We start from the raw sequence: 19,903 nt of genomic DNA, 5'->3' as shown, positions 1-19,903 counted from the left end.
TCTCGATGTGAAGTGTGTGGCTTTGAATGGCTCAACTTTGCAGTGCTATTTGCTCAGATCATCTTCAAACAAAAATCAAATTACACAACGATGTGCATATAACTTTCAAAGTCCTTCAATGTTTCACACTCAATGTGGGATACAATGAGATACAGTGCCTGTAAAACGTAATTAGCACTTTGGATGTTTTCACATTTTGTTATTATGCAATATTGAATCGCCATATATTTAAATGGTCTTTCTTAACATTGATCAATAGAAAAAAAAAACTCTTTAATGTCAAAGTGGAAACAGATCTCAAAATGATTTAACTAATTAAAAGTATAAAACACAAAAGTACTCTGCCCATTTAATAAGACACACCTGAATCATCACTGGTGCAGCCAATTGTTTTAAGAATTTGTACAGTTAGCTAATCGGTGGTAACCTGTCTGGTGTTTTAAAACGACCTTCTGTTTTCTGACTATGATTTATGTCTTTTAATTTGGCTCTGCTTCTTGATCCTTACTGGTTTTGATCCTTGCACTATGTTCTTTGATATATGAATTTGTTTTCACATCCTAATTTTGACTTTTAGATTTCAGACTTCCTGATTACAGCCTGTGACCTGCTCAGCACAGCATTAAATGTCATATCAGTGTGTCACTTGAATAAATCTAATTTACAGAAGACATAGAAATATTGATGATTACATTAAATGTTTTAGGATATTAGATGCATGAGCTAGATCAGGGGTCGCCAAGTCTGGTCCTGGAGGACCACCATGGCTGCAGGTTTTCATTCTGACCCTTTTTTTTAACGAGTGCCCTGTTTGTGCTGCTAATTAACTTCTTTTGAATTCATTTTAATTGAATTGCTTTTTTAAGATTTGTTCCTCTGAATTTCTTCATCGTTCCTCTGAATTGCTTAATTTTTTTTCTTAAATGGCACCCAAACAGAAATGAAATGTGAAGTGAGTGAGCCAACAGAAGACCAACTAAGTCAGAGCCTCAAACTCCAACCAGTTTCACTCCAAGCTTAATGAGGTACCAATTCTAGTTGTTAATTAAACCAGTTCTTTAATTTCGTGGCATGTTCCGAAATTGCTGATTTTCTCTTTCTAAGAGTGCTGTTTTGGGGACCTGAGCAGATCGACATTCCTGAGACCTTCATCTTTCTTTACTTTCAGATATTGTACTTTGGACACCAGTTGTTTTGGCTCATTTTGTATCTCATTATTGTTTTGGCTGCTAATTAAGGAAAAAGAAACAATTAAGTGGTCCAAGTCTTCAAGAACAAGTCAATTAAAATGAGTTCAAAAGAAGTTAATTAGCAGCAAAAACAGGTCACTCATTAAGAAAAGGGTTAGAATGAAAACCTGCAGCCACGGTGGTCCTCCAGAACCAGAGTTGGCGACCCCTTAGCTAAATATGTCATATGTTCTTTCCCACCTTTTTACATTTTGAAATTATTAAGTACCATTTTCAAGTTTTAATTTTTTAAATATCAAGCTTACCCAATTTGCTAAAATGATTCAGACTTCACAACTGACCATTTTGTCCTCTAGAGGGTGATGTAGGTACTACATTCTGACAGCTGGACAATAACTGAATTGATCTTTCTTTCTTTTTTTTGGACCTGGACTGTTAGTTGTCCCCATCACCCACTACCTGTGTTGTTGAGACTGAATCAATTAACTGGCCAGTGCTGCAATAGCAGAAATATAGAAACAAATGTACTGTACTTGTAAATCAACATGGAATGGTCTTTACCACATATCCTCTTTAATAAAATCCCTTTGTGCGTCCAGGTGTCCGTGTGTGTGTGTCTTCTGGTGAAGTGCGCATGCTCGGGGCACGGTGCGATGCGCGATATTATTGTCAGAGAAAGTTAGAGGCGTTTTACGGAAATACAAACCAGTATTACTGTGAGAGGAAATTAAAGGTACACAATACAGTGACGGATATTACAGCCACATACAAGCCAGTATTACTGTCAGAGGAGATTAAAGGTATATTAACGACGCGCACGCCTGTATTACCGCCAGGGAAAATTAAAGGTATATTACGGACGTACAAGCCAGCGGACGTACAAGACAGTATTACTGTCACAGAAAATTAAAGACACACAATACACTGCGGCAGCCCACGAAGAACGGTCAGCTCAGAAACTCAACATCAACAAAAGAAAGGCTGAAAGAAAGAAAAATACGACCAACAAAAAGAATGAGGTCAAAGTCCCTTGCCATTTAATATAGACTGTTCCTACTAATGTTTATGCACTACTGTTCTAGCGTCCATTATTGTAATGGGCTAAATGACTAGTATAAAATAAAGTCATAATTTTGATGATTTAACTTTGTCACTCAAAAAACTACAACCTAGTAATGTTCCAGATCTTTAACCACAGTTGTATATACAGTATTATCTCTGTAAAGATATTCCAAGGCATTCTCTGTGGACAGGTGCCATGCAAGATCACAAGGCTACAGGTATAATAGTCAGCACAAACCTACTGTGTGAGTCACTCACTTACCCTTTCATAATTGCAAGTACAAAAATGCACCAAGCTATGCACTGGTTGTTTTATGATTACTTTTGGGGAAAAACAGACAATTATTATATAACACAGTTTATTACTGTTTTTGCTATTGCGTCTGACTAAGCCGTATTGCCTTGGCAGAAAACTCAAGTCAAGTTGGGGAGCATGCACTGGTACAGTGCATTGCCGCATCCACTACACAACGAAACAACTCAGGATCCCGGTTTGCAACCCCCCAGGCAGACACGCGGTCCAGTCCCACCCTCCGGAAATGACCCTCTATCTGCCGCAGCCAGGTGTTATGTGGGTGACCCCTTGGTCTGGTTCAGCCACTCGGGTCCCCAACAATGAGGATCTTACGAGCTGGATCACCCTCGGGGGAAACGCGCCACATGGCCGTAGTGCCGTAACTGAAGCTCCCTCACAATGCAGGTAATATGCCTCATTTGGGACTCCATGAGCAACCGTTCATTTGACACAAAGTCAAATCAACGGTACCCAAGGATTTTCCGGAGAGACACAGTACCAAAGGAGTCCAGTCTTCATCTCAGGTCACTGGATAGTGTCCATGTCTCGCAACATTATAGCAAGACAGGAAGCACCAGAACTCTAAAGACTTGGACCTTCGTCCTTTTGCATAGATATTGGGAGCGCCACACACCCCTTTCCAGCGACCTCATGACCCCCCATGCTTTCCTAATCCGTCTACTGACTTCATAGGAAAAGTCACCAGAGACATGAATGTCACTGCTCAGGTAAGTAAACCTCTCAACAAGGTCGACACTCTCTCCCAAAACAGACACACTGCTGATGGCTGTGTCCAAGAGGTCATTAAAGGCCTGGATCTCGGTTTTTATTCAGGACACTCATAAGCCCAGACACTCAGACTCCTCGCTCAGTCTGCCGAGCGCCCAGATCAGAGCCTCCATTGACTCCGCGAAGATCACAGCATCTCCAGCAAAGTCAAGATCCGTGAACCTTTCTTCACCAACAGATGCCCCACAGCCGCTGGACCCCACGACCTTGCCCAACACCCAGTCCATGCAAGCATTGAACAGAGTAGGAGCAAGAACACACCCCTGACGAACCCCAGAATCAACTGGGAAAAATGCAGAGGTCCTGCCTCCACTCTGCACAGCACTCACAGTTCCAGTATACAGGCCGGGCATGATATCCAGCAACCTCAAGGGGATCCCGCGAATCCTCAGGATGTCCCGCAGGGCAGCTTGATCAACTGAGTCGTAACACTTTGCGACAATCAACAAAGGCTGCAAAGAAACTCTGCCGATATTTGCATTTGCACTCCATGTGAACCCTCAGTACCAGGATGCGGTCGATGGTAGACTTCTTAGGCGTAAAACCAGACTGTTCTGGTTGCTGGTAGGCGAGCAAGTTATCACGGATCCTATTGAGGATGACCCTAGCAAGGACCTTACCCGGCACCGAGAGCAGTGTTATCCCCCTGTAGTTGCTGCAATCCAGGTGATCACCCTTCCCTTTCCAGATAGGGACGACAAGTCCTGTTTTCCAGTCAGTTGGGATCATGCAGAAAACTGCACTGGAGAAATCCAGTGCAAGAATATGCAGGTGCCACACTGACAGTGGACATAGTGGGAGGATTTGTGGCAGCAGTGCAGGCCACCTATAGCACCTACAGTATAACAGGAATCACATATGTAAAATCCACCCATTCATTTTTCCAGCTTGCTTAACTCTTTGAGGGCTGAATATTTTTTCCAAAAAATTCAGTTTTCTGAAAAGCACACAAAGCAATGGTTTTAACATAAAACGTCAGTTGCTACGTGCTGTGGCTGCTGTTGGTGCATGTTCAGCAATTCTGGCGGCAGTGGCACCCCGATGGCCTGCAGGAATACACGGTGGGCCGGCTGCCTGGCTGTCTTCACACAATCGCTGGGCAGCAGTGGCAGTAGCAGTGTGACACAATATGGGTTGTGCCTCTTGTCATCATAAGTGGTGGTTCTCCCAGGTGAACACTGCTGTAGGTATATCAGCTACACAAACGTGTTCAACACCACAATCAACTGGGGACTGATCAGGTGATGCTGGTACCTCACTTTTGTTTTTGATGTCCGTCTTTTGATCACTTGTATCAAATTCCAAGTCCGACAAGTCAGAGTCCTATTCAGTGATAATATGTAAAATGCCCATGGAGTGTCTCTCGCTAGATGTCAATGCCATTTTAGAGGATCTTTGCTCTTCGCTACTCATGCAGGGAATCGAGGTTAAATCAGCTAAGCTACTTAAATTTACTTCTAGCAAAGAGAGTCAAATATAAACGTAAGGGTGAGTTTTGTCACAGTTCAGCTGATTACCATCCTTTACCTCTGAATTTCGACAAAAGTCGACATCAGCCCTGAAAGAGTTAATCTAATTGTAAATTGTAATGTCACAGGTGCTGAACTACAACTACATAAATGCAGCATCAGGTGCAAATTAGTGCACCAGTTCCTCAAAGGGCACACACGCCTACCTGCTCACTTACTTTGTATTTTACACAATTTAAAGCTGCATGTAGAAGTGAGTGCACAGGGGGCAGCACAGCAGTTCATAGAAGGTCTAGAGCAGGGGTCCTCAATCACGGTCCTGGAGGGCCACAGTGGCTATGGGCTTTCATTCCAGCCAGTGTCATAATTAGAACTCAGTCCTTGCTGATAATGAGGACTCCTGGGGCCTCATGTATAAACGGTGCGTACGCACAGAAATGTTGCGTACGAACCTTTCCACGCTCAAATCGCGATGTATAAAACCTAAACTTGGCGTAAAGCCACGCACATTTCCACGGTAACTCATTCCTTGGCGTACGCAATTTATCCGCCCGGTTTTGCAGACTGGCATCACCCAGCGTCAAAGCAGTGCTACTGTTCCTGTGTGGTCACCCTTTCTTTCTTAGATCCACATTCCTGGCGCGGCTTTATAAATACACTGAAATTAACTGCATATTGTTTATTAGTGTAATGCATCTGATTGTAATTAACCTGTAGCAATATAATGGTCCAGGGAATAGCCATAGTATTCCAAATACCATAACTGCTATAGCGTTGTAACTCTCACTGCATCTTCTTTCAGCTGATCCCGTTAAGGGTTGCCACAGCAGATCATCTTTTTCCACATTACTCTCACTGCACCACTCGGAGTATTTATATCACTGTATCTGAGTGGGAAATCACAGCAGCAGCTGATTGGAAAGAGAATTATCGGTACACAGCATGAAGCAGATGCTGCCTGAGCCACAGCAAACACTTTAGTCCCTGTACGGACTTCGCGGTTTAGAAACAGTTTCATCCCAAGAACTCTAAATGCACTAAATCAGTCCATCAAGTGCTCCTTGTAGAACTGTTTGTACTTATAAGTACAATTACCCCACTGTAAACTTGCACTACAGTTATAATATTGCACAACCTGCACCACTTTATAAAGCGCGTATTTACATGTGATGACGGTATTCATTTCTAAGACGAAATGCAGCAAAACATGTTCATTATATTATACAGATAAAACTTTAACTTCATTTAAATAATCTGTATTGTTAATAATTAAACATGTGAGGACACGGTGCCGCAGCGCTAGCTAGTTCAGTAATTGTTCCTGCCTTGCGCTGTATTCTTGCTGGTGCTGACGCGACACTGGAAAGATAGACGGACATAATAATTAAACACGTACTACTAAGATATTTCAATGTTCCTTAAAAGTTTTGAAGAATCGAAGTTCTAAGCTTACAGATGGCTTCACGTCTATTACATAGCTTATTGTGTGGCGATTGAGTTTTTGGAGAAAGAAAAGTAAGGACAGGAATTGGAGGTTAGTACGTTTGAAAGAGACAGTACTGCTGTGATAAATTATTTCATTGAAGGTTGCGCATGGCGCAGCAAGCCTCTTGCGTGAGATATGAACAAGCACTGCACCACCGTGTTCCCATGTTTAATAACATGCTTTCATTCCTATCATCATGAAAAAGATATCACATATACATCTCAGTATTTTAATTATTCAGAGAGCTGTAATATCACGAATGTAATGGATTCTGTGTCCTGTCGGAGAAAGAGAAAGCCCGTTTAAAAAGCAGGTAGTGATTCATACACATAGAGCACATAGAAGATCAAATACAGAACAAAGCATTTAACATGCCACTTTAGTTACAATGGGATTTGAGAAACTAGTAAATTAAATGATTTTAAGATGAAGTTTATGATGTTCTACTTTAATGGCAAAATAAACTACGTGATTAAAGTGGAAATTTCGAGATTAAAGTTGATATTTCGTGCTTTTTTCCCCACTGTGTGCCTTTTTTTTGTCTGTACCCTAATAAGCTTTCATATGACACTCAGACGGTGGGCTACGACTCACGGCGACTTAGATTTGTGATTTCTTTTTTATTTCGGGCACTGTGCGACTTTGTGAATTTGATCTTTCGAGTTTCTCCGACACTCTGTCACTCGATCAGCTTCCTTTTGTTGATTATACCACTGTTTAAACCAACAAATAGTACGTTTTTCTTTTGCCTCTACTTGGTATTCGCTGAAATTCTTATATTTTCTCCCGTGCTTTTCCCATTGTCTTTTCACAGAAGGCTATTTATATTGATTTGCATATTCAAAGGGGCGTAATTCTGGGAGGAGTTGGGGCAGGACAGAAGGCGCGTGCACGTGCGTTACTTTTCACGCTGATCGGGATTTATGTAGTGGAAGAACGTGAAAGTATGCGTGCGCACAGATTCCTGCATCTGGATTTTTCTGTGTATACGCACAATTCCGCTTTTGTGCTTACGCCATGTTATAGTGTGAGTTCTACGCACGGCGTTATACATGAGGCCCCTGGTCTAGAGTCACATGAGACAATTTGGGGACTGAGGGTAGTGACAGCAAAAGCACAGGTATGTCAGCCACTACATGTAGCAAGTGTGATAACAGACAGCCAAGGGACAGGTAGGTCAAGTAATCATGTAGGACCTGTGAGACAGCCAGGACTGTATGGTTGTTACAACACAGGGACAGGCAGAGAACTAGCAATGCAGCTTATAGCAGGTATAGAGGCAGGTAAAATTATTTGGGGGTCTTAGGTACCAACAGCAGAAAGCAGGTAAGTCAGGAACTAGACAGGGAAGTTATGACAGCCTGTGGTCTACTGCAATGAACAACACAGGTATAGGTAAGTTGGTGACTGCACATGATTCCTGTGGTAGTGACAGTCCAGAGACAGGTAGGTCAAGCACCATGTTGGGCTTTTGAGACAGCCAGGGGTCTGTGAAATTGACAGCTCAGTGACAGGTAACCCAGCCACTGCACTTTATACCTTGTCATAGGTGTGTAGGCAGGTTTGATAAGCTGGGGTATGCACCAGAAACAGCAAAAAAAACAACAACAGGTAAGTCTTTGACCAGACAGGAAGGATGTGAGAGTGGTGAACAACAAAGGTCCAGGTGATCCAGTCACTGCATGGGGCAGGTAAAGAAGCATGGTGTCATTTAGTGGCAGTGACAGCACAGTGGCATGCACGTTTTATTACAGATCAGCGAAGCTTGTAGCAGGCCTTTTCCTAGATGAGATCGAAAGACTTGAGGCAGTGAGAGCAGAGGACCAGATAAGGCTAGAATCAGAGAAGGTAAGACAGCCTGGGATCTTTAGCAGTGACAGAAGAGGTAAGGCAGTCACTGCAGGGGGTAGTGAGACATCATGGAGTCTCAGGCAGTGACAGCCCTTGGACAAGTAGGTCCAGTGCCATGTAAGACAGCCAAGGACCTGTGGTGGTGACAACTCATAAACGGGCCAATCAGCGCTGTGGGGATCATGTGAAACTGCCAGGCACCGGAAAGAATAAGGCAGGCACTAAGCAGTACAGACGTGCCAAGAGGGCTAACATGAGTGAATGGCCTTGGGCCCATGGAAACGATCATGCCATTAAAGGATAGAAAGGTATCGAGCAAGGAAGGTGTGATGTCCTGAGGTAGATGGTGGTAACAGCACAAAGACAGGTAAGTCAGTCACTGCATTGGGAAGGTGAAACACCATGGCGTTTGTGACAGTGCCACCCTAGAAAACAGGTAGTTCAAACACCATTATGTGGTGAGATGATCTGAAGCAGCAACAGTAAAAAAGACAGGTAAAATGATTGACCACACAGGAAAGACATGATAGCTTGTGCTCTGTACTGGTGGCAATGCAGGAATGGGTCAGTCACTGAACTGGGCAGGTGAGGCAACATGGTGTCAATGGCAGTAACAGTAGAGGTAAGTCTGGTACTGTGCAGCAAAATCTGTGGCAGGCCTTGATACAGATGAGATCCCAAGATGTGAGGAGGTGAAAGCTGAGGTGAAGGTAGAAGCTGAAATCAAAAAGAGAAGGTATGACAGCTTGGCATATGTGGCTGTGAGATACTGGTAAAGTAGTCACTGCAGGCGGTGAGACAGCATGGAGTATTAGGCAGCGACAGTCCATGAACAAAAAGGTCAAGTGTCATGTGGGACAGGTGATACAGCCAAAGACTAGACAGGTACGGAGCAGGGTAGGTGTGACATACGGTCTAAAGGTAGGTAAAACGCCTTGGGGTGTGAGGCGGTGACAGCACAGGGACAGGTAAAGCAGGCACAGAGCGGGGCGGCGCAGGTGTGGGTGTGGCGGTACGCAGGCATTATGGGTACGCCGATACGCACCCCTGTTATCTCATCTTTTGCTCCCAGGACTACTCGCCGGATATGTTTTTTTTTCTTTCCGTATTTTACCTCCTACCCTTACAGAGGGCCTGGGTGGAGTCAGCAGCTGGATCAGGAATGCGATCGCAGACAGACGTCGAATCAACAGGCAAAGAGACAGAAAGGAGGGCGAGACGCGAAAAGAGCGGCCCAGGGTGCACGTCCTGGTGCTGACAGGTAAGAAAGCCGAACGGCTGAATAGGAACGGCTATACAAGCTCACCAGGCTGATTGTTTCAGGTCGCTGAAGGAGTGTGTGTGTGTGTTAGACGCCGAGGTTCCGCTAAGTTTCTGCAGTTGTTGCGCTGAAAGTTTCAGCTTCGGCGTCACGGAGAAATGCGCAGATAGAGAAGAGCTCTGTAGCCGAGCCTGAGGGTGCATTGGCTGGGAGGGGTTGTACTGTGTGCTCCCTGACCTGTACTCCTACTGCTCTCGTTTTTTCACTGCCGACTTCTCAAGGCTTAGAATATCCCAACTCTGAGATGTTTGCGTTGGTTCAGTAGTCAGGTGTCTTGTGAAGTTTTTTTTTTAAAGCAAGCAAATATAAAAAGTGCTTCTTCCACTGCTTATTTGACTCTGTCGTTTCCAGGTTTGCCCTGAGAAGGGCTACTTTGACTGTCCTGTACGCAGTGGACATGTCTGTACGGTTTGAGACTTTTCTGCCTGACACTTCTGTACAGTAAATGGGGTGCCAGTACATCTAAGAACAAGAATATAACCAGACAATTATGAATAAAACAAACCATGATAGGGAGATTTTCCTTTAGGCATGCAGAATTAGCAGGGTATGTCTAATAATTAGACACTGCCTAATGTCTAGGCAGTATGGCTTAAGCGTATACCATCATGTGTCTAATGAAACCTTTGTCTGATGAGTTGTGTGACTCTCAGTCAATGATCTGATTCTAAAATATTAGGCGCCACCTGTACAAATATGGGAAGAAGTAGACTATGTTCTTGTTAATTTAAGTTATTGAATGAAATAAATGTCACTGTAATAAGGTGACATGTATATCATTTTAAAAACTTTGAGGCCTTTTAATTTGTCAACTGGCAAATTTGTCATTATGTATACTTTTATTGCCATTTCTATACTTCACGTGTATGCACGTTTTTAAAAAGTAGAATTTTACAAATGTTTTTACAAAAAATAAATGAGAATACTACTACATCAAGGAACTAGTGATGTGTTTTTTTTGCTATTAGGATAGGCACCAGGTCCCTGTGACCCTAAACTGCATAAGCAAGTTAAAAAAAATAAATGGAGTGGATGGAGGATAAAGATTAGTATAAATCATGCAACTTTTAATATATATTTTAGAAGTATATTACATCAGTCCAAAAGAGACTAAACCTGTAAATTCTAAATTGTAAAATTTCTTTAATTATCGGAGAAGGGTCCCATAATAACTACAAGTCACACTGTTGCAAGAATTGAAAAGTTTTCCTTATTTTTGAATGTATGTACAGTGGATTGAGAAAATATTCAGATAGTTCCACTTGCAAAACATGTTGTGTTCTAGATTTAATTTTAAATACATGGAAGAGTAAAAATTGCAAATCAATCTACACCCAATAACCCATGATGACAAAGTGAAAACATGTTTTCAAAAAGGTTACCATATTTATTAAAAATCAAAAACTGAAGTTCCTCATTTCTATAAGTATTCAGATCCTTTTCTGTAGCACTCCATATTCTGGTCAGGTGTGTCCTGTTTGATTTTTAATTGTCATTGTGATGTGTGTAGAACTTGATTTTAGTCCACCTCTGGCAAATTGAATTGATTGAATATCATTTACAAGGACCCACAATTCACACTGAATGTTAAGACAAAAACCAAGCAAGTCCAAGGATCTTTCTGTAGATCTCCATGATTAAATTCTGCTGAGGGATAGATCGGGACAAGGGTTTAAAATCATTTTAAAAGCTTTGAGTGCTCCCAGGATCACAGTGGCCTCAGTAATTGTGACAAGGAAGAAAATTGGAACCACCAAGACTCTTCTTAGAGTTGGCCGAATGGGCAAACTGAGAAGTCAAATGAAAAGGACCTTGGTCAGGGATTTTACTGTCTCTGTGTGGCCGAGTCAAAGCCAGATATAAACCAAATAGAACATCTGGCATGAGACCTGAAGATGGCAGTTTACCAATGCTTCCGATATATTCGAAAGGAGCTTAAGACAATCTGCTTAGAAGTATGGGATTAACTGCCCAAGTCCAGGTGTGTAAAGCTTGTAGAGATTTACACAAGAAGAATCAAAGCTGTAATTTCTGTCAAAGGGGCTTCTAGAAAATACTGCATTATTCTTTTGAAAACTTGTGTGAATCAGAGATTTCAGTTTTTGATTTTTTAAATGAATTTGCAAACCTTTCTGAAAACGTTTTTGCTTTGGCACTCTGGGTTATTGAGTATAGATTGACTTGTAAAAATGTATCCATGTTAAATTAAATGTACAACACTGTGAAGTGCACAGAAAGTGAAGGGCTCTGAATATTTTCTAGATCTACTATAGGTTTTCTGAAAAAGAATTTTTCTTTCCACCCAGATAAGTTTACCTGACAAGAGCAGACGAGTATTGCACATCATGATCCAAAATACGAGAATCCAGGGAGAACTTAGCCCACCGGATGAGACACAACTTCCCTGATAGGCCTTCTCAGTATTGCACATATGATCCTATCTTTGAAATAATACAAACTGACCGTTTAAATTGTAATTATTAAAAATAAATGCATTTTAACATGAAAATAGAACCTGACTATATTTTGTCAGTTTTTTCAGTGCATACTAAATTTTTACTTCACTTATGCAATGCATTTGTTGGCCAGTAATCCAGGCACTTTTTAAATTTAGTTTCTTCATGTAAAGAAAATAAATTGGTTATGTTTTGAAAATTGGCTGTACATCTCAAAAGCATGGTTTATTTTGTCATAAACATCAAATAACATTTTATTCATTGTGTTATAGACTAAATCAACAAATAAACTACAAAACACTGTGTGCTGCCGAAAGTGCTAGGTGTGCTTAACTACCATGACCTTCACATAGTTGTGTAGTGATGATTCACTTTGTAATATCCACTTGCCATTAAATGATATCTATGAAGCTTTATTGATTTTTAAAGATGTGTGTGTGTGTGTGTGTGTGTGTGTGTGTGTGTATGTATGTATGGTTGAATGCATTGAGCTTCATAGCACAAGGGGCTGGCTTCTGAGTGACTGCATGACCCTGAGCAGTTCATGAGAATATCTCTGTAAAGGGCCTTGGGGTTTTGTTTCAGCATAGAATGGGGCTGAAATTCACCCTTTTCTCTTTTGTTTTTAATTTTTTCTACAGTCTTTCTTTTCAGTGAAGCATCCTGCTCAGGTTCTGCTCTTCTGGCTAAATTTATTATTTGTGATGTAACGAATTGTTTGAATTTCTCTTGTATTGTAATAGTAAACGTTGTTTGGTGATGCACCTTAGATAGGTGTTGCCGAGAACAAAAGTTGGTTTCTATCTTGGTCATGGTGCTGCCGACACAAGCTATGGCTCCCGTAAATCTGAATTGAATTAAGTGAATTTTACTGCAGACTTACAATTGGTAAATTTCAATAGCAACTGTTTTATCTACAGTACATGACAAGGATGCAATTTGAGGTCAAGATCTATAGTGTCAGTTTTACATAATCTTCATTACTTCTCTAGAAGCTATCATATTATAAGGTGCAAATTGTCTTTAGTGATTTATGATGATGCACTCTACTGGTATGTAGAATTGTAAGATGGTGCAGTCTGTGTAAGGTACTGTATAAGCTATAGAGCCATTGATACAACATTTCACAATATTTTTTTTTGTTTGGCATGCTTAATGCATTGCTTCTGTACAAGTCAAATTGGTCTTTACGTGTCTAGGCAGCTCTAATTATCAGACTGCTGGCCAACACTGTACAGAATTTTCTACACTGTATATTTTTACTTTGTCAGCCCTGATTAGCAATATGTACAGTAGTGCCTCTTGCACTTGGTTTACATTCAGTCACAGGAATGCGGCCCCAGGGTCCAACACGTCACTTCCTCTGGTATTAACCTTGTTGAGCCTCCCTCTTTAAAAATGTTTGTATTTACCTTGTCTGTTGGTTTTATTCATTGTATACCCTGAAATCATGTCAACCTTGTAATTTTACTTCAAAAATTGCAGAGTTCAAAGTACAGGAAAATGTAACACAGTTGCTAATCCGCAAAACATTATTCTGCAACATCAAGTATAGTGAATAGCAAAAAGTCAAAATGGAGGAGTTCACAGTTAGAAGAAAAGTATGGGGTGCAGTATAGTTTCCTGGAAATTGCAGGAGGAGAACATAAAGAAAGCAGTTCAAAGCCTCTGAGAATCTCACCATTTAAAGGTCAACATCAAAATAGTATCTAGTACAATAATAACATTGATGGAGTTCTCCAAACAGTGTCCTTATAAAAAAAAAAAAAGCTGAGCAGAGATGACCATCTGCATTTAGGCAAAGAAAAGTTATACAAGTAGTTTACCATTAGTGTTTGTCTTAATAGATTTACAAGTTAAGTTTGTTAATTCATACTACAGTATGAATTTACCATTTTTGTTCTGCAAGATTAGAGGTAGTCATGCCAAGTTATCTGTATAGTGCCTGTTACACTGCACAGTCCTCTAAAACATGTTACATTTCTTCAATAGACCGTGTGCAAACAGTTTAGGCAATTGAACTCTATCAAATCTGTAGTTTCAAATCGACAACCTTACACTCTGGGCCATATTGCTTAACTCGAGTATACATTTTTAAATATGACTGTTAACACAGTCTGCTTATTTTCATTTTTAAAACTGAGCTCAGAAATAGTTACATATAAAGATGGCTGTTTATGTGCATCCCATGCAATAAAATTCAGTTCTAGTTGACCTCTTTAGCCTGTGTTACCGTATTACAGTGGTTCTCAAACTGTGGGGTGGGCCCCCCTAGGAGGGCACGAAATAACAAAAAAGGGCGCACGAAGATATGAAAAAAAGAACACGAATCGAAAATATGAAAATACATCTATTGAAACCAAAACAAATTAACTTAATCTACTTTCTGATACTAGAAAAATAAATATAGAGTTAGATAAATGTCAATAAAAGTTAAGTAGGTATAATGAAATATGCATCTATGATATATCATTAATTAAAAATGAACAAATTGGTATTAGTGGGCTCCTTTCAAAAAAACGTTACGGGGACACGATTAAAACTGTTATGAAAACTCCGGTCACAAATACTTAAAGGTTGAGAAACACTGCCGTATTATACAGTATTAGATAGTAGTTGAAGTATTTGGTAAATGGAGGAAAACCTGTGTGAAAGCTATGGGGCACCACTGAGCCACAAACAAAGGGGGTTTATTACAAAATACCTTTTGTACAAACAATTAAGAGGTTGTTTCTTCTTCTTTCACTCTTCTCTGCAATGCTGCTCCTCCAAGGTGAGTGTTGCCTGTTTCCACTCTTGGCTCTGACTCGCCTGGACAATGCAGTTCGATCTCTTTTATTGAGGACCTGGGAGTACTTCTGGTTCCAGGGCTTTGTCCGTTGGAAGTACTTCCAGGTCATACAGAAGTCCCAAAGAATAGGGAATGTAACTCCCTGCAGCACCCCCCAGCGGGGCTGCAGTACAATTCCCGGCATTCCCTGCTGGTGTCTGAATTGGTATTGAGACCCAAGGATGCTGTCACCTAGCATATGGGGGGAGACAATAACCTGGATATATTGCTTTCCCTATTCATTCTATATTATTGGCATCCCTGCCAGGTAAAGTTCCCAAGTCAAGTGCAGCTTGGTTGCTGATCCTCATGTGTCGTCCCTCACAACTGCCTTTTACAAATTTTTCGCAGCTAAACACAACCCAAAAAGACATAGTTTTAGACAAAAGCTGTAATCCTGTGAGACAATGCCAAAACAACTGAGAGGAAAGTGTTGTACATACCTGTGGTCTTAGATGAGATTCCGCTTTGGTAAGTACTTGAAACTTAGTGCGTGCTGATGAAGATATTCTTGCCTCATCCACAGCGTGCTCCTCCTGCTGATGGGAATTGTAGTCCCCGCATTGGTGCTAGCTTTTGAGTTGCCCTCCTCCCATTATAATCCCTCTTCTTGATATGACATGTAGCCTATATTTTAAGTTGGTCCAATGGTAAGACAAATGCAAAATTTTCGTGAAAAGCTGTTTTAATGTTTTTGTGCGATTAGCAAATAAAGGAACTTCCATATGGCTTAGGATTTTATTTTTATAGATAATTGAAGCAAGACACTCCTGTGGTCACATTTGTAAGGTATTGCAGAGGTGGCAATGATGCATGTTTAGCACAGGAAATGGAAAAAACAATCTAAAGTGAGGCAACTAACAGCTGGTGAATAACTGTGTATATGAATGGGAGTTGAGTAAACATTTTCTACTGTATAGGTCAGCAGGTATAAGTAAGTCAGTATATTTCCACAATACTGTGACGTTGGCCATGTATATTGCTGAATAGTGTTAGGCAATTTGTTTTCTTTCATTATTTCAAATTTTAGATGTCCATATTATGCTAAGGTCCTGGGACTGATAGTCAATAGAGCCTTCCATTTTTAAATTTCACCCTTCTTTTTAGTTGGAACAATAAAATTGATCATTCGTTTTGCCCATGGAGTAGTCCGTCTTTGTGTTGAGACAGACTGTGTTTAGGATTAGAAGGATTTGTATAATGGACAGACGGGATGATCACATTGTTTCCATTGCGGAAGTGTACATAGTCACAATGCAGCCCAGCAGCTCAAAATATCTTAGGAAGTGTCAGGTTTATGCACAGTTTCAAATATGACCTCACTGGTGTGGCATTAACATTTCAAGACAGGCCTCAGAACCTCAGAGTTAATTTCAAATTAGCCTCAGATAGATGCACTGATAGAATTTGTTTTGTTATTTTAGTTCTTTTTTGCTTTTGGGATGTTCATTTCCTGTCTTGTAGTGTTTGAATTTTAAAAATTAAATTTTTTGTTTTATTATGATTGGTAAGCCTTTGTCCGGCAATTATATGTTATTGAAGTATTCTCATCTGTTGAACTGATGCTTAGCAGTGATAGTAAATGATGTTTGGAATAACTGAGATCATGTGTTTAAAATTATACTTTTCTAAGTGCTATAATTATATAGCATATGAAACTCGCAGAGTACAAGTTTTCCATAGCTAAACAGACAGAACTAAGTTAGTCAGTTTTATGAGTACAAGATTAAATACAAAAATAATTAATAATAACTAAGTGCTTTACTGTCTTAAGTAGAGTATGAATCAGCAAATGGCTGGGTGGTCCAAACAGGGAGAAGGAGTATGGTCATCCTTGTTAATAGGTCGTTATTAGCACATGTCAACGTCCAGATTTCTATAATGATGTTACATGTTCCCCCTCAAGCAAGAGCTTAAGCTTTGGAGGTTAAGCACAATAACAAAAAATAGTAATCCGTGGGGTGCTTATAGTTCTGCTGTGATAATTTTGAAATCTGTGCAGTTTTCAAAAAAACTGATACAACATATACTGTAGCTGGGCAGCTTTTGATTTTTACCCACTAGTAAGAGCCAGACAGCTTTGTGTGATTGGTCTCTTTTGAGGCGTGGGCAGCCAACTAAGGCTGTCTGCTGCTATAGAACAGACACATCAGTGTCAACATGATGATAAGAGTTCAGGAATTTTATTAGTTGTCTGCTGCAGAATGCTTGGTTGAGTGCAAGAGGCTGATTATTCAGAAATGGTGCCCTGTTTAGAGTGACTGTTGTCTGTTCAGAATTGAATAGTTTGTGCTACTGTTGTTGTTTAGTCATTTCGTCGAGTCCGACTCTTAGTGACCGATGGACTTTAGCATGACAGGCCTTTCCATCTGAAACTGCTTCTCTGAACTTGTTCAAGATTATATGGCTTAGTAATGCTCTCTGTCCAGCTTAGTCTCTGTCATACTTTTCTCCATTTTCCTACCGTTTTTCCCGAATATGATGGTCTTATCTTCTCATTATGTGGTCAGTCTTTAAGCTTTTCTTTTTCGACCATCCATTGAGAAGTCAGATTTAATTTATTCAGGTACTGATTTGCTGGATCTTCTTTCTGTCAGCGGAACTCTTAACAGTTTTCTCACTGAAGTTTAAAGGCATTGATTCTTTTGCATTTCGCTTTAGCGGTAGACCAACTCTCATAGCCATAAGTTCACTGTTGGAAACACCATGACTTTTAAAATACAGATCTTTGTAGACAATGTGATTGTCTCTGCTCTTTAGTGTATTATCTAAATTTGCCTTAGCTGTCCTTTACAGAAGAAAGTGTGAATTAATTTCTTGGCTATATTTTCAGTTCAGACAAATCTTAGAGCCAAGGAAGTGGAATATGTTGCTGCTTCCACTTCCTCTTCATCTATTAGCAAAGAATTGACAGAGCTGATGGACATGCTCTAATCTTAGTGTTCTTGATTTTGAGAGACAAAATGGCTTTGTCACTTTCTTCTTTCACTTTCATCAAAGGCCTCTGCGCCACTAGACAGATGGAGCGGATTTGAACAGCAGAAGGTTCTAAATGAAAACACAGGCAGCCTGTTCTTTCTCAGTGGATTTTTCAGCGTTTGTGACAAGCTGCTGGGGATATTCTACCAGTCCTTTCTGGCCAGTGTACTGTTCTATGCTGTTGTCTGCTGGTAGAGTAACACCAGCTCAGCCAAACACCTGAATGAACTGTTCACAAAGGTCTGCTATATTTACTAAGCTGCCCTAGACTCACTGGTGATAGTAGAAGAGAGTGATTGACAAATTAGACGTCATCATGGCTAATGCTATTCGTACTGTCCATGAGATGTTGTACTGGAACAGCTTTAGCCACTGGCACATTCCATTGTGGTGTTTTAAGAGGTGCTGCAAAAGTTCTTTTTTTGTCCACAGCCTGTTTAGTGCATTCTCATCTTCATCCTAGCCAAGCGTATTAGACACAATGGACCAAAGATAATATTTCTTTATTGTTGAAAGACCTAGAGGTGCACACAATACATTTTACATGGTACTGTAGTGTAACATTTAAAATCTGCCTCTTTCTGCCTCTGTCTCATCATTTTTGCTCAAAGCTGGGCTGTGTGTGTTAAAGGAAATTATAGTGAGTACCTCCTTCTGAGAGTTGGGCAGTTTATAGTGATTTCAAGCTGCTGAGATCCAAGCAGTATGTAGTTTTTGTTTTGCTTTTCTGATAGTTCTTTTTTTGTTGCTGAGAGTTGGACAGTTTGTGTTACAGGGCAAATGCTGAAAGATTAGATAGTATGCAATATGTGGTTGTCCTCTGTGCAGAGCAAGGCGATGTTTAGTAGTGACTGCATCATGTCTACTTCAGTAATCATCCTCTAGTCCTGCCTAAAACTATTACCATCTTCTACCAGTTAGGCAGCTCATGGTAGTTTCTAGACACTTAGATCCAAGCAGAATGCATTAATCTTTTCAGGTCTAAAGCTGGGTAGCTTTTGGTGAACACCAGATGATAAAAGCTGAAAACTAACTGCGGCTACCTTCTGCCGAGAGCTAATCAGCTCATTGGGATCACAAGCTGGTGGAAGCTGGCAGCTTCAACCCATTGCTAATTTTTGAGCAGCTCACAGTAACTGGCAGATAATCTGAGTGAAACATGTGTTTCTATATAATTATAATGATACACTAAATGGTCTTATTGTTGTGTATAAATGGCATTTAAGAGAAGTATTGTTTAGTGAAGATACACATTTTCATTTGCAGGTCTTCTGACTTAAAGCATATATATATATATTTTTTTTCTTCTTCCAATACTGTGTTAGTATTTTTTTCTACTTGTGTTACTATCACTTTCATTATCAGTGTCTTATTCTATGTAAACAGCTTACACAAGAGAACTAGCTGTTTGTTAATATCATATTAGTGGAAAAATTAGACCAAACACTCTAGTATAGTGCAGCTCTATAAAGAAACAAGTTGGAAAATGTATACATAGTGTAACATTGAGGAGTGTTCATAGACTTAGTTAACTGATTTGAAAGTCAGAGCATTTTAATTTTTTAGATACTTCTCAGAGTCGGTAGTTACATTTTGTTTATTAAATAATTTACAAAAAGTACTTTACTAAAAGTACATTTATAATAGAATGCAATTACATGTGTTAGTAGACTACATTAAATACATGCATTTTAACAGCACTTTACAATGTCATGCAGTTAAAGGAGGCTTATGGTGGCTGAATAGCTCTCATTAACATTGCATTCCAATTCAAGTGATGTTAAAGTCTCATTGATTAATGTCTTATTGTTAGTTCTTGCTTGTAGATGGACTCTAATTGATTGTTGTTCAAATTTCTTAAGCAAAACATTTTTGAGAAACATACCTGATGAAGATTTTAAATCTCATCTGAATTCTAAAGGTGAAATTATTGGCTGCTTTGAGCCATGATGGAGTGCAGGTCTAGAGCTTTGCCAAGAAATTATAGTGTCAGAGAAACACTGAATTATTATAATGTGCATATAATGCAGCCGTGAGGTTATTTTTAGTGCAGTGAAAATGTGGAGTACACTCCATATTTGTTCACTCTGTGCTTGCAGAGTGAGGCTTGCATAATTATTTTCCTCTTGCATTCATTTCTTTATTAAGTGACTTTTTGACTTTTATGGTTAACTT

At 40.1% G+C, this 19,903-nt stretch overlaps 1 protein-coding gene across 1 annotated transcript in view; it reads left to right on the top strand.

Annotated features, from left to right (window-relative positions):
• The first annotated feature begins 9,118 nt into the window (after window positions 1–9,118).
• fam83hb (family with sequence similarity 83 member Hb) overlaps window positions 9,119–19,903 on the top strand; it is a 117,770-nt gene continuing 106,985 nt past the window's right edge. Inside the window, exon 1 of the mRNA XM_051935940.1 lies at window positions 9,119–9,403. The gene's annotated coding sequence lies outside the window, so the exon portion shown is untranslated. The remainder of the gene's footprint in view (window positions 9,404–19,903) is intronic.

Source organism: Erpetoichthys calabaricus, chromosome 13 (genome assembly GCF_900747795.2).
Source record: "Erpetoichthys calabaricus chromosome 13, fErpCal1.3, whole genome shotgun sequence".
NCBI classification, from domain to species: Eukaryota; Metazoa; Chordata; class Cladistia; order Polypteriformes; family Polypteridae; genus Erpetoichthys; species Erpetoichthys calabaricus.
This window is presented reverse-complemented; position numbering and strand designations above follow the sequence as displayed.